General features: G+C 32.5%; 1 long non-coding RNA gene across 5 annotated transcripts in view; it reads right to left on the minus strand.

The window, feature by feature from the left end:
- LOC140636230 (uncharacterized) overlaps positions 1-13,607 on the minus strand; it is an 80,461-nt gene that overhangs the window by 46,803 nt on the left and 20,051 nt on the right. The window contains exon 4 of one of the 5 annotated variants that reach the window (XR_012033529.1): positions 7,971-8,162. The exons of the other annotated variants lie outside the window; for them this stretch is intronic. This is a non-coding gene — a long non-coding RNA (uncharacterized lncRNA). Of the gene's footprint in view, positions 1-7,970; positions 8,163-13,607 lie in introns of those variants that run through there. 5 annotated transcript variants of the gene reach the window in all.

Raw genomic sequence — 13,607 nt, forward strand, 5'->3', positions numbered from 1 at the left:
ATCACCTTTGAGAACTTTAGGAGGAAGTTACTACATTTTATATGTGGGAACTTAAATCTTCAGGAGCCAGAGGGCAGACTGTGACAGACAAGTCCCAAGGTGACCACAAATGCTCCTGACTTTCCAGTATTCATTTCCTTTTATAATCTCCTTCTCAAGAAGTGTGAGAAAGAGCTCTGACTTGCTCCTAATCAACAGAATACAGTCAAGATGCTAGAATGTCACTTTTATCATTATGTTGTCTAAGACTGTTTAGATTCTGGCATCATGCAATTTTCTAATATTGTAAATATGATGGAGAAAACTGGGATCTATCTCACTGTTGCCTTAAATACTATTTTTTTCTATTTCTAATGATTTGAGAATTTCTTCATAGATTTACTATCATTCAGGTTTCCACTCCTGAGTGTTATCTATTCATGTTCTTATCTATGTTTCCATTGTGTTTCTGGGTGATTTACACAAGTTTCTTAAATCGTCTTGATATTAGCTTTTATTTATTGTCTATATTAAAAATTCTATTTTACAAGCCATTATTGGCCTACTGAGTTTATGTAGTCACTCTTTGTACAGAAATACATAATTTTGATGAAATCAAATGAATCATATTTCTTTACGAATATATTCACTTATTTATTTAGTCTTATGCTAGAGCCCTTTTTGAAATTCTCCACACTACTAGGCTGAATATATTCTAAATAGTTATATCATAAATACTAGCAGCTACATTACTTTTACTTTCACATTTAGATATTTAACATATCTGAATTCCGTATCTATACAATACAGGTTACAAAATTTTCAGTTGAAATCTAGTTTTATTTTCCATAGAGTTTTCTCTAACACCAGATACAAAATCTTACTTTGCGTATCCATTTAAAATCACATCTTTAAACTCCATTATTTGGTCTTTGAGTTATCAATTCTATTTCATTAGTCACTGTTTTCAGTCCTTTTTTGCTTCTTTCTATTACTATTACTATTACTACTATCATACCTTTTAGAAAACTTAAAGGACATACATTTCCCCAAATCACTTCTTTTTGAAAAAAACTGATTTCACTTCTTATAGATCTTTATTATTCCAATGAAATTTTAAAATAATCTTGTAAGTTCTGGTTTATTTTAGTAAGGCTTATTTAAAAAAAAACTAATTTAATTTTGGTCCAAGTTCTGCATTCTCTTTTATGTTTTCTGTTTTTCTTATACAAATATTAATATGTGATTATATGAGTTGTTATAAGATGGTGTTATATAGTAGGATTTATTTGATTCAATTGAGTTTTAATTACTGGTGAAAATCACTGATGCTAATCTTAGCAAATAACTTGTGACTATTTTCCTCTATAATATCTCAGTCATCAATTTCTTCACTTGTTTCATTTCTTCCTAGATTTCATATGCACACACACATGTACACATACATACAGCACAATGCTAAGGTCTTTTTTTTTATTTATTTTTTATTGGTGTTCAATTTACTAACATACAGAATAACCCCCAGTGCCCGTCACCCATTCACTCCCACCCCCCGCCCTCCTCCCCTTCTACCACCCCTAGTTCGTTTCCCAGAGTTAGCAGTCTTTACGTTCTGTCTCCCTTTCTGATATTTCCCACACATTTCTTCTCCCTTCCCTTAAATTCCCTTTCACTATTATTTATATTCCCCTAATGAATGAGAACATATAATGTTTGTCCTTCTCCGACTGACTTACTTCACTCAGCAAAATACCCTCCAGTTCCATCCACGTTGAAGCAAATGGTGGGTATTTGTCATTTCTAATAGCTGAGTAATATTCCATTGTATACATAAACCACATCTTCTTTATCCATTCATCTTTCGTTGGACACTGAGGCTCCTTCCACAGTTTGGCTATCGTAGCCATTGCTGCTATAAACATTGGGGTGCAGGTGTCCCAGCATTTCATTGCATTTGTATCTTTGGGGTAAATCCCCAACAGTGCAATTGCTGGGTCGTAGGGCAGGTCTATTTTTAACTGTTTGAGGAACCTCCACACAGTTTTCCAGAGTGGCTGCACCAGTTCACATTCCCACCAACAGTGTAAGAGGGTTCCCTTTTCTCCGCATCCTCTCCAACATTTGTTGTTTCCTGCCTTGTTAATTTGCCCCATTCTCACTGGTGTGAGGTGGTATCTCATTGTGGTTTTGATTTGTATTTCCCTGATGGCAAGTGATGCAGAGCATTTTCTCATATGCATGTTGGCCATCCATCAAAATCCTAGAGAAGAACACAGGCAACACCCTTTTTGAACTCGGCCACAGTAACTTTTTGCAAGATACATCCACGAAGGCAAAAGAAAAAAAAGCAAAAATGAACTATTGGGACTTCATCAAGATAAGAAGCTTTTGCACAGCAAAGGATACAGTCAACAAAACTAAAAGACAACCTACAGAATGGGAGAAGATATTTGCAAATGACGTATCAGATAAAGGGCTAGTTTCCAAGATCTATAAAGAACTTATTAAACTCAACACCAAAGAAACAAACAATCCAATCATGAAATGGGCAAAAGACATGAAGAGAAATCTCACAGAGGAAGACAATGCTAAGGTCTTATGAAGATATTGGAAGATACTGGTTTAAGGTTTGTTTGCCAATAGTTTTGGGTATTTTAGTGATTCTGGAGTAGTCTGCATATTAATGTGCTCACATTAACTTTTTCATAACATAGAAAATATACATTGAAAATTCATGCCTGTACATGGTCTTGGAGTAAGGGTTTTTATTTTTTTATTTTTTATTTTTTATTTTTTTTAAGGGTTTTTATTTTGAGCAAGTTTCTCAGTATTGTCAGTATTGATCTTCAGTGCTGGACATTTTATGACTACTGATAGATATTATTTTATGGCTGAGCATCATTTCTAAACATTATTTATAATAGGGAAGCCATTACACTGTGAGAAAATGGCAGACAGCAAGCTAGTTCCTAAGCACTCCTTCCATTCTGGGAGAAGGTTTGTTCTATTCCTTTCATAGGTGCTCCACCCTTCAGCCTGCAGACGGGACCTGTTCGGCGGGGTCCTTTGTAACTTCTTCCACCTATTTCCTGCCCTTTTCACTGCATAAAGTACATACTGCATACTATTATGTACAAATTTCTGTATCTGCTGTAAACTATAGAAGTTTCACTGTTATTTATCAGTTATTGTTGAGAGTTTGTGTTGGAGTTTGGAGCTGTCTCTCTGAAGTATACGTGAAATAGTCTATTCAAATGAGCTGAGACCTTATATTCCCATCGTTCCTGGAGAGCAACCATCAAGTATTTTTTATAGCATTGTTTTCAACACTTCTTCTTCAGCATAAAAAGTATCTGCATAAAGAGCCTTACTGCTTACCTAACCTACAAGATTGAAACTGTGCGTTATCTTGCAGCTCTATGACTCTCTTTAATAAAAGTGTTGTTTGTCTTCTGTGATCTCTAACAAAATCTACTTTTTTCCCCAAGTTTGAATTAAATTGTTTTAAGTGACTTTTGCAGAAAGTTAATTTTTCACTGGGATCTGGACTAACACTCACTCCTCCAGCTTTATACAACCATTAAAAATGTGTATGATTACATTTCTGCTCAAAGTAGGTAATACAGTGTTCTTGTGTAAAATGAAATGGAGTTCTCTTCAATATTGCATGGATGTCTTATGTGGAATTTACATTTATTGTTTAAGACAATTACTATATGTTTTTATATCAAAAAACAAAAAGACTGTTCTAATAAACATGGAAAGCTTAGAATGGCATGACAATGTTTATAAAGGAAATTTCTGTGTTTTCTGTTAGCAAAAAACCATGTGATGACTATTTTTTTTTTTTGGAACCAGGATAAAATTAGATAGATAGATAGATAGATACATAGATAAGATCAGTGATAAAGCAAGTAAAATGGAATAAAATGCATTTTAGAGTGTAACATTAGTAGATTACATTACTTGTGTGCATACTACCTGCCAGGTTCAATTATAAATCCTTAATAAGAGTTAATCCATTTAAATCTCAGAACAACTATATGAAATAGGTATAGTCGATACCATTATTTTACAAATGAAGTAATGAAGGCATGGAGAAGGAAATAACTTGCCCAAGATCCTACATGTATAGTAAGTGGTGGGGGTAATTTTAGGATGCAGAGGATCTAACTCCAGAGCTCACACTTTTAATCACTACATAATAGGTTGGTTCACCATAGTTAGTACTTCAAGGGTGTTTGGAATTTGGAGGCAAATTAAAATTAGGGTTCTTTTGCCATAAGTGCTAAATTATCTGTTTCATGGGTATGGATGATAAGCTTGTGCCACAACAAAGATGCAAGTCATAGCGCTATCATTCTGTTGTCCCTGCTTATTTTTTCTCAGTGTTTCAACATTAGATGTCTCGCATAATATGGATATTTCCCTTCCATCATGTGTATTCCAATTATCCTGTAGCTAGTCAGTGAAATAAAACTAATTTGAGAATACTCCACCTAATTAGTATTTTTTGTTCTAATGCCACATACAGTAAGTGATGTTGCCATTGATTCTGAACTATAAATATTGAAAACTGTGATTATCTCCAAAGCAGTGATATATATTTAATATATATGTAAATGAACTCTGAGTAAACCATATTGAGCTTGTTTCTCTCCCTGATGTGCAATAGGGCTGGCTCTGATTATGAGCTTCCCCAGGATGTTTGACTTGCCCACTCCTACCCCACCCTTAGTAATTCTTACACTCCCTAAAAATCTCTCCTAAAGGTTTTCAAGAATCTTTTAAAGTATTCAAAGGCATTAAAAGAGTAAGAAATAAATAAATAAATAAATAAAAGAATAAGAAAGTTATCTCAGCTAGCTTTATTGTATCTACTTCATTGTTAGGAAATTAATGAAAGTAAGCAACAAGGCTTATTATTTTTTAGCTTCGAATTTCTCCATATGTTGCAGCTAATCCATACTGTAGCACATTGTTATTTGTAGAAGAGAAACCCTGGGCAATCTATAGTTCTGTTTCTAAGTCAAATTTGCAATAACACATAATATTTTTAAAATGCGTCTTCCTTTTGATTCACTTTGAAAATTCTGATTTAATGAACAATGATAGATTCATGCATGCTTTCGAGACACCCTTTACCTGCTATTATATGTGCGACTCATTGAGTCCATTATCCTCTTTTTCAGATAGAGGGCAAGCTGATTTACAATTTCAAATTATTTCCTCGGCTATGGAAGCTAATGAACTGAAAGCCAACTTGGTTCTTGGCTAAATACCTATAATAAAATGATTGTATTTATCCTGTATGATGAGTTTTTTCCTTCTTTATTTTCTCTATTTCTTGATACCAGGATATCCCCTTTGGTTGGGCATTTTCAATTGCTCAAATGTACCTTCAGTTGGGATGGTTACTATATTCATTAGCTATGTCTTAAATATACTAATTTTCTGGAATACTGGGCTTGAAAAATAAAGGATATGATATATAAATCGATATTTCTGTGAGTAGGAGAATGGAGTTAATTAAAATTGTCAAAACAGATTTTTTTTTGGTGAATTTACATACTAGTGGTCAAATAAATGTTTTTTCTATATAATGACAAGATTATAATTTTAATTCTGCTCTGAGCTTTCAGGTGTGTCAGGGTAACTTTTGGCCATAAATAACCCTAATATTGGAAAGATGATCTTTGACTTCCTACTGAGCTTCATTTTGCATACTTATTTTACGGAAAGAAAAAAGAGGCAGGGCAGGAGGGGATGTTATGCCCTTTTTTTTTCCCAACTCATAATAGAGGGTCAAGCACATAACAAGTATTTGCTTGAAAAGCCTGAATAATTGACTAGCTAAACCACTGCATGAGTTGATTGTCCAGGCCCTATAAGTAGGCTCTTTATGAAAAGGAATTGTGCTCTTAAAAAAGTAAAATTCCTAGGATAAAACTCCCTGGCTTGGAATAATTGTTTTATAAAAACAAATAATGCCTTATAGACATGAAACACTCATTTATTTCCTAGAACAGGGTGGATCATTTGCAACTATGTCATATCTACCTTTTAGATACTTATTTGAGTTATTTGCTTGAGCAGCTAGATTTGTTATTGAGTGATGCTTGTGAATCAAAAGTTACTAGTTACCCAAAGTGGTAATAAGTATTATCACAGCTGACTATTATAGCGGGTTATGTTAAATTAAAATCACAATTAAAATGGATCTAGTCTAAAAAATCTAAGATAAGAGTAACTGGATAGTAATACATTTTAAACAGCACAATCAAAAGTTTAATCTATTATTGCTGGTGAGTTAGTAATAAAAGTTTTTCATATTTTAGGAAGTATCTTGACCATGATTAATTTATGATACTGCCCTCCTGTCCCTTCAGTATAGTATCAGAGACACTTTGCCATATGGCCAATCAACATGTCCATTATCATCTTCCAGGACTCATTCCTCTTCTCCATTTTGCCACTCAGTATACACAAACATATCTTATATCCTGGCATGTGAGGACAGTCACATCTCTTTAATATAACTTGTTTTCATGCCTTTGTTCAGCATATGCTCTTTTTGAAAAGCTGTAACTATACACCTCTATTTATTAAAACAAAATCCACTCTTTGAAAGCTAATTCAAACATCATTGGTAGCCATAAATCTGATGTTTTATTGAATCAAATTTTCTTCCTTATTTTATAAGAATATTTAAAATGGAACTCTTATGTAACTAATCATATTTTATTCATAATTTTAAGAGTTAAATGTCTTCTATATTAAATAATAAACTTCCACTTCAGTTACATGAGATTTTCATGTTTAATCCCTCAGTCTTTAATATAGTACTTTGTACAAAGTCAACTTTAAATATAGGTATTGGGGATGAGTTTGAGAATCAAAGAAAGATATGCAGGGGTTAATTTCTTTAAAAGAAAGAAAATAGGAATAATTAATAAAATATCAATTAATATTCTATGGTTACTTAAACTCTCTAAATGTAGAGATATTTAGAAATACTGAAAAATACTAGACTAGCAATCATGAAAATGTGTTCTGGTCCCTAATCTACTGATAAGTAGTTGTCTTCTCTAGGCCATGTACCTCAATATTGAAATGAAAAATTAAACTTATTCCTACTGTTCCTTTTGTCACTAATATTTATGTGTCTAATTAGGACTCTCAAGATAAGTGAGAGGTTGACTCAAATTGCCTACGCATTTCACACTTTCTATTTAATGAATGATATTTCATTTATTATTGCTACATTGCAAATTACTCCAAAACTTAAATAATTTCTATATTACCTATGATTTTTTTAGGTCAAGATTCAGGAAATGTTTGGTTGGGCAATTCTCACTTGAGTCTCATGAGATTATGTCAAATGTTGCCTGGAGTGGTAGTCCATTTAAGGCTCAACTTGGTTGGCCACCCAAAATGTTCACTTGGAGCACCTGGGTGGCTCAATCAGTTAAGCATCTGCTTTGGGCTCAGGTCATGATCTCAGGGTCCTGAGATTAAGCTCCACATCCAGCTACCTGCTCAGCAGGAGCCTGCTTCTCCCTCTCCCTCTATTTGCAACTCCCCCTGCTTTTGTTCTCTCTCTCTCTCAAATAAATAAAATCTTTAAAAAAATGCTCGCTCATGTGATGATCTGTTAGGTTGGAGTTCAGCAGCCTGAACCCCAAATACGGTCTCTCCAGTAAACGAGTCTGAGTAGTAAAATTTGTGAAAACCAATGGAATGCCCCCAAAACAAGTAACCTATTTAATAAGGTAAGTGTTGCCTCATCTATTATGGTTTAACTTTGAAAGTCTTGCAGTTTCATATCTACCATATTCTTTAAGTTACTAGCAAGTTACATGCTTGCCCAAATTCAAAGGAAGGAAATTAGACTTCAGGTCTTCCTAGAGTAGTGGAAGTTTCTTGAGGAATATGTGGGATGGAGACATTATTGCAGCCATTTTTTGGAAGATAAACTTGATCACAGTTGATTAAGTATTAAATTTGAGTTTTATTGAACTTAAAATAGGGGCACCTGGGTGGCTCAGTCTTCAATAAGGGTATGCCTTTAGCTCAAATCATGATCCCAGCGTCCTGGGATAGAACCTCACATTGGGCTCCCTGCTCAGTAGAGATCTGCTTCTCCTTCTCCTTCTGGTATTCCCCCTGCTTGTGCTCTCTCTCTGTCAAATAAGTAAATAAAATCTTTAAAAAGAAAAACTGAAAATAAAATTCTAAAATTAAAAATTACTGATTTTTACTTATCAAAATACTGAAAATTTTATTAACTCTATTACTAAGAAAAATTAAGACATATAGTATATATTCCCAAAAAGTTCCCAAGCACTGACTAGACTTTTCATAATAAAAGTGAATTGATGTGAATTGATGAATTTAAGCTTGAAGAACAAATGTGAATTGATGAATTTAAGCTTGAAGAACAAGAGAACATCATGTGCGAAAGTTTTCAAAGTTGTTACCATAAATCACTTGGTATTTTTATATGGAGGAGGTATAAAGTGCCATATAGTTTGTCATATTAATTTACTCCAAATCATATTGAGAAGAGGATGTTAACTTATTTCAGGGAAAGAATTGTGAATATTTCTCAGGGGGAAACAGAGTTACTCTTCATATCACAAAACTCACATACTGATTAAAAAGAGTAAGTATTATGCAAATCAATTTTAGCAATTATTTTAGCTGGTATTATATATTTTTCAGTATCAATCTAAAGTACATTGCACTCATTTGTCCTTTTCTTTTATTTTAAATAATGTGGTCACTTCCTATTTTTTAAGGTTTATCTAGGTACAATCGATATACAAATAAATGCATATATTTGATGTATACATCTTGATGAGTTTGAACACATGCATATATCTATAATACCACTGCCACAACCAACATACTACACATATTCATAATCTCTAAAAACTTCCTTAAATCAAGCCATCTTTCTTCTAAGAGGTTAATATTCAAAATATGTGAGAATATCCTATAACTCACTCAATAAGATAAAAAAAATGAGTAAGAATTGCCTTTTAGAAGATATTCTAAAACATCTTGTTGAATTCACAAAATTTCTTTTAGAATGTGGACTAGATTTTTCTCTTTTATCTCTTTTATTCCTTCAATATTATCAGTAATCTGAAATTGTTGATCAGGACCCCAATTATACAGATGCATTTATAGTTTTCATAATGACCCCAAACTGGGGTCAAATACTGTTAAAAGTCATTGAATTGTTTACTTAAAGGTGTTTATTTTACCATATTTAAATTATACTCAAATAACTTTCACTTTATTCATTTTAAAATTTGAATTCAATTAATTAACATATAATATATTATTACTTTTAGAGGTAGAGGTCAGTGATTCATCCATCTCATGTAATACTCTGTGGTTATCACATCATGTGTTCTCCTCAATGTCCATCATCCTGTCACACCATTCCTCTCTCTCTTCCAGCAACCCTCAGTTTATTTTCATTTTTAAAATCCTCTCTATGACTTAATGGAGGTATTATCACAAGCAAACAAAATAGATTTAGATTACAGAACTTCCGTACATTTGAATTAAATATATATGAAATAAATAAAACTGTAGGAGTGATGATGGAATAGTAAAAAACATAAGACAATAGAATAAATGAGATGAGTGTTCTCTTGATATCATATTTAAAGTAAATAGGATATTAAAGAATATTTTAAGGATCTAAATGCCTTTGAAGTTATCCACCATAAGGTAACCAGCATTGATATTTACAGTGATCTTATTTTTTACACGTTTTATACATGCTAACATATAATTTGGAATAAATAACTCCATTAGAACACTGTTTTAAAATCATGGGTAAATTTTTTCTTTTATACATATGTTTTTTACCTCCTTTCTTTTATCTATCAATAAATATTAAGTATCTGATGTGTTTCTACATAATTTCCTCAGAGTTGTGCAAAGATAAACACATACCCATAAATTGATCCTGTTATTTCTTTTATAAAATTTTATTATGTTATAAATATATTTCTGCTTCTGGCTTTTATCATTACATATTATGTTTGGAAAAACTTTAAGTCTTTGACATACAGTGAATTTATTCATTTCTGTTACCTTCATACTATCATATGGAATGAAAAGACCACATATAATCATTCCCCTATAATAAGTATTTTATATATTCCAAGATTTTTTAACTTCTTTAATTTGTTTTAAAGATAACATCCTCCTATAAATTATTCTGATGTTGTTAGGCATTTATAAGAATGAATGGATCATCAAAAGCTGGTTTGCTTCAGTATATCTATAATTTTATATTAATATTTATTTATAGATTGATTTGAAAAAAAATTAAAATGTCTCTAAGGGATGCCTGGGTGGCTCAATGGTTGGGCGCCTGCCTTTGGCTCAGGCCATGATTCCGGGGTCCCGCATCGGGCTCCCTAAGAGGAGCCTCTTTCTCCCTCTGCCTGTGTCTCTGCCTCTCTCTCTCTCTCTCTATGTCTCTCATGAATAAATAAATAAACCTTTAAAAAAAAGTCTCTATAAGTTAAAATGTCTCTTTCCTCCCATTTACTAAAGGAATAAGTCATATAACAATAATTTTTGTCAAACTTAGGTATAACTTAATATGCACATTTCTGGCTTAATAAATTTGAGCATCTTTTCCAATATTAATCATTTTGAGTTGTTTGGTTTGAAGTATGTCTTTTCTTTTTTGCCCTTTTAATATTTGCTTGTGTTTCCTTTCTTGAAAAATTATGGCATGATTTGAATAGTACAAATGTTAACACTTTATCAGGTGCTTCAGAGTATAATTTGCTAATAAATAATGTATCAATATCTTTAGCTTATACACATTTGATAGGTGAAAAGAAGTTTTGGGTTACTTTCTTATTTTTTTATGTTTTCTTAGAAAATTTCATTAAATGTATGGCATTATTAATATTATTTATGTTTATAAATTTTAAAGATCTAGTATGAAAAAGGAATTATAGGCAAAGCCAACTGATGAATTATATTGCTAATGACACTTCATAACAAATGTATAGAAAAGTAGGTAAAGTCATATGCTTCTGAAGGTAGTTTTAAACCTGCATCATATTTAATGTAATCTAACAGTAGCTATTAAAATTACACATAATCATTGTAATAATTGAAGTTTTTAGAATCTAATTGATGTCAAAGAATAATGTGGCTGGACAAAGGACTCTTGACCGTAGAGGCCAGTATTTGCAGAAATTTTGTCAGTTATGCCAAGTAGATCTCACTAATATTTTAACAAAAAGATCTGCTAAAAAAATAGAGTGGTTTGTTTCATTTTAATTAATCAAAAGAAATTGTCAATGAAAGGAATAAATCCATTTATTCTGTATTTGAATCATCTGAACACGTGTAACAATTTAGCTGATTCAGTAAAAACACAATCAAAATTGTTAATTGACATTTGGTAGGTGAAATAATTCTTTGTATTTTAGTTTTTATATAGCATTCACTGTCTAGCCATTATAGAGAAGAATATCGTCTTGAGTTCCTACAATGACAAACTTTTAAGAAACATTTTGAAGGAAGAAAAGTAAACAGTATAAATTCAAAGATAGGAAACACTGGACTATTTTCTTTCAGTATAAAATGTAAAGCCTGTAGAACAAAGGAGCTAACTCTTCATCCCCCTTCAACATTCTTTCTTACTGAACTTAATAGCTTATGTATGAAAACTGGAGTATAGCATAAGAGACCTGCTACTCTAGCAAATTTCTGAAAGCATATAAAAGGAAGAGGTAAAATGACGTGTGTTGGGCAGAGAGAATAAGGTTCAGGTTGGTTAAAAAAAGAATGAGGCCAAAGATAAAATATCCTGTAACTTTTGAAGATATGATTACCTAAAAACAGAGAATACAGAAATAGAAGCAATGAGTATCAATCATTCTGATTTTCTTGAACTCTGTATTCCTTTAAAATATACTTCCATATATATTAAGCATATTTTAATCTCAAATGATTGTGTTTTAGATATAAATATGTATCAGGATATTTTGTATTTGAGTGTGTATGTGTATAGATATGTGCAGATGTACATAATTAATTCTTTTATTACTTATAGCTGACTTATATCTATTTTTCACTTGTTTCAACTGGGACATTCAAAAAAAGTATTACCAATATAAATATACCTTAGAGATATTGTGGGTTTGGATCCAGACCACCATAACCAAGCAAATATCACAATAAAGCAAGTCAAAGGAATTTTTTGGTTTTCTAGTTCATATAAAAATTGTGTTTACACTATACTATATAGTCTAGTAAGTAAGCAAAAGCATTCTGCCTAAAATAACAATATCTATACCATAACAAAATATTCTATCGCTAAAAAATTGCTAACCTTCATCTGAACTTTTTTAGTATGTCTTAATCTTTTTACTGGAGGAGGGTCTTGTCTAAATGTTGACAGCCGCTGACTGATCAGGATCCTGGTGGCTGAGGGCTGAGGTGGCTTTGGCAATTTCTTAAGAGATGAAAACAGTGAAGTTTACAGCATCATCGACTTTATCTTTCATGACTGATTTCTCTGTAGCATGTATTGTATTTGATAGCATTTTACCCATAGCAGAATTTCTTTCAAAATTGAGGTCAATCCTTTCAAACCTGTCACTGCTTTGCTAACTGTTTATTTCATATTCTGAATACTTTGTTGTCATTTCAATAATTTTCACATCTTCAACAGGAGCAGATTCTGTTTCACAAAACTACTTTTTTTGTTCACCCATTGGAAGCAACTCCTCATCTGTTCAAAGTTTCTCATGAGGTTGCAGCAATTCAGTCACAACCTCAGGCACCACCTCTAATTCTAGTTCTCTTACAATTTCCACCTCATCTTCAGTGACTTCCTCCACTGGTGTCTTGAACCCCTCAGTCATCCATTAGAGTCGGAGTCAACTTTTTCCAAATTCCTGTTCATGTGGATACTGTGGTCTCTTCCCATAAAACATGAATATTCTTAATGGCTTCTAGAATGGTGAATTTTTCCTAAAGGTTTTAAATGTCCTTTTCCAGATCCATCAGAGTAATCATTATATATGCCAGCTATAGTCTTATGTATTATTAAATATTAAGACTTGGAAGATGATATTACTCCTTGATCCATGGATTTCAAAATGAATGTTGTGTTAGCAGGCATGAAAACAACACTAATCTCATTGTACATCTCCACCAGAGTTCTTGGGTGACCAGGTGCATTGTCAATGAACAAACAGTAATATAATTAAAGGTTTTTTTTTTTTTTTCTTTTCCTCTGAGCAGTGGATCTCAATAGTGGGCTTAAAACATTCAGTAAACCATGTTGTAAACAGATGTGCTGTCATCCAGGCTTTGTTCTTCCATTACAGAGCACAGGTGGATTTAGCATAATCTTAGATTAGGCTACATAGAGTAAATTTAACATAATTCTTAAGGATTTTTAGAACAGTAAGTGAGCACTGGCTTCAACTTAAAAGTCACGAGCTACATTAGCTCCTACTATTGGACAGACTATCCTCTGAAGCTTTAGAGTCAGGCATTGACTTCTCTCCGGCTATGAAAGTCCTAGATGGCATCTTCCAATAGAAGTTTGTGTCATCCACATTGAA

This window comes from Canis lupus, chromosome 7, assembly GCF_048164855.1.
Source record: "Canis lupus baileyi chromosome 7, mCanLup2.hap1, whole genome shotgun sequence".
NCBI classification, from domain to species: Eukaryota; Metazoa; Chordata; class Mammalia; order Carnivora; family Canidae; genus Canis; species Canis lupus.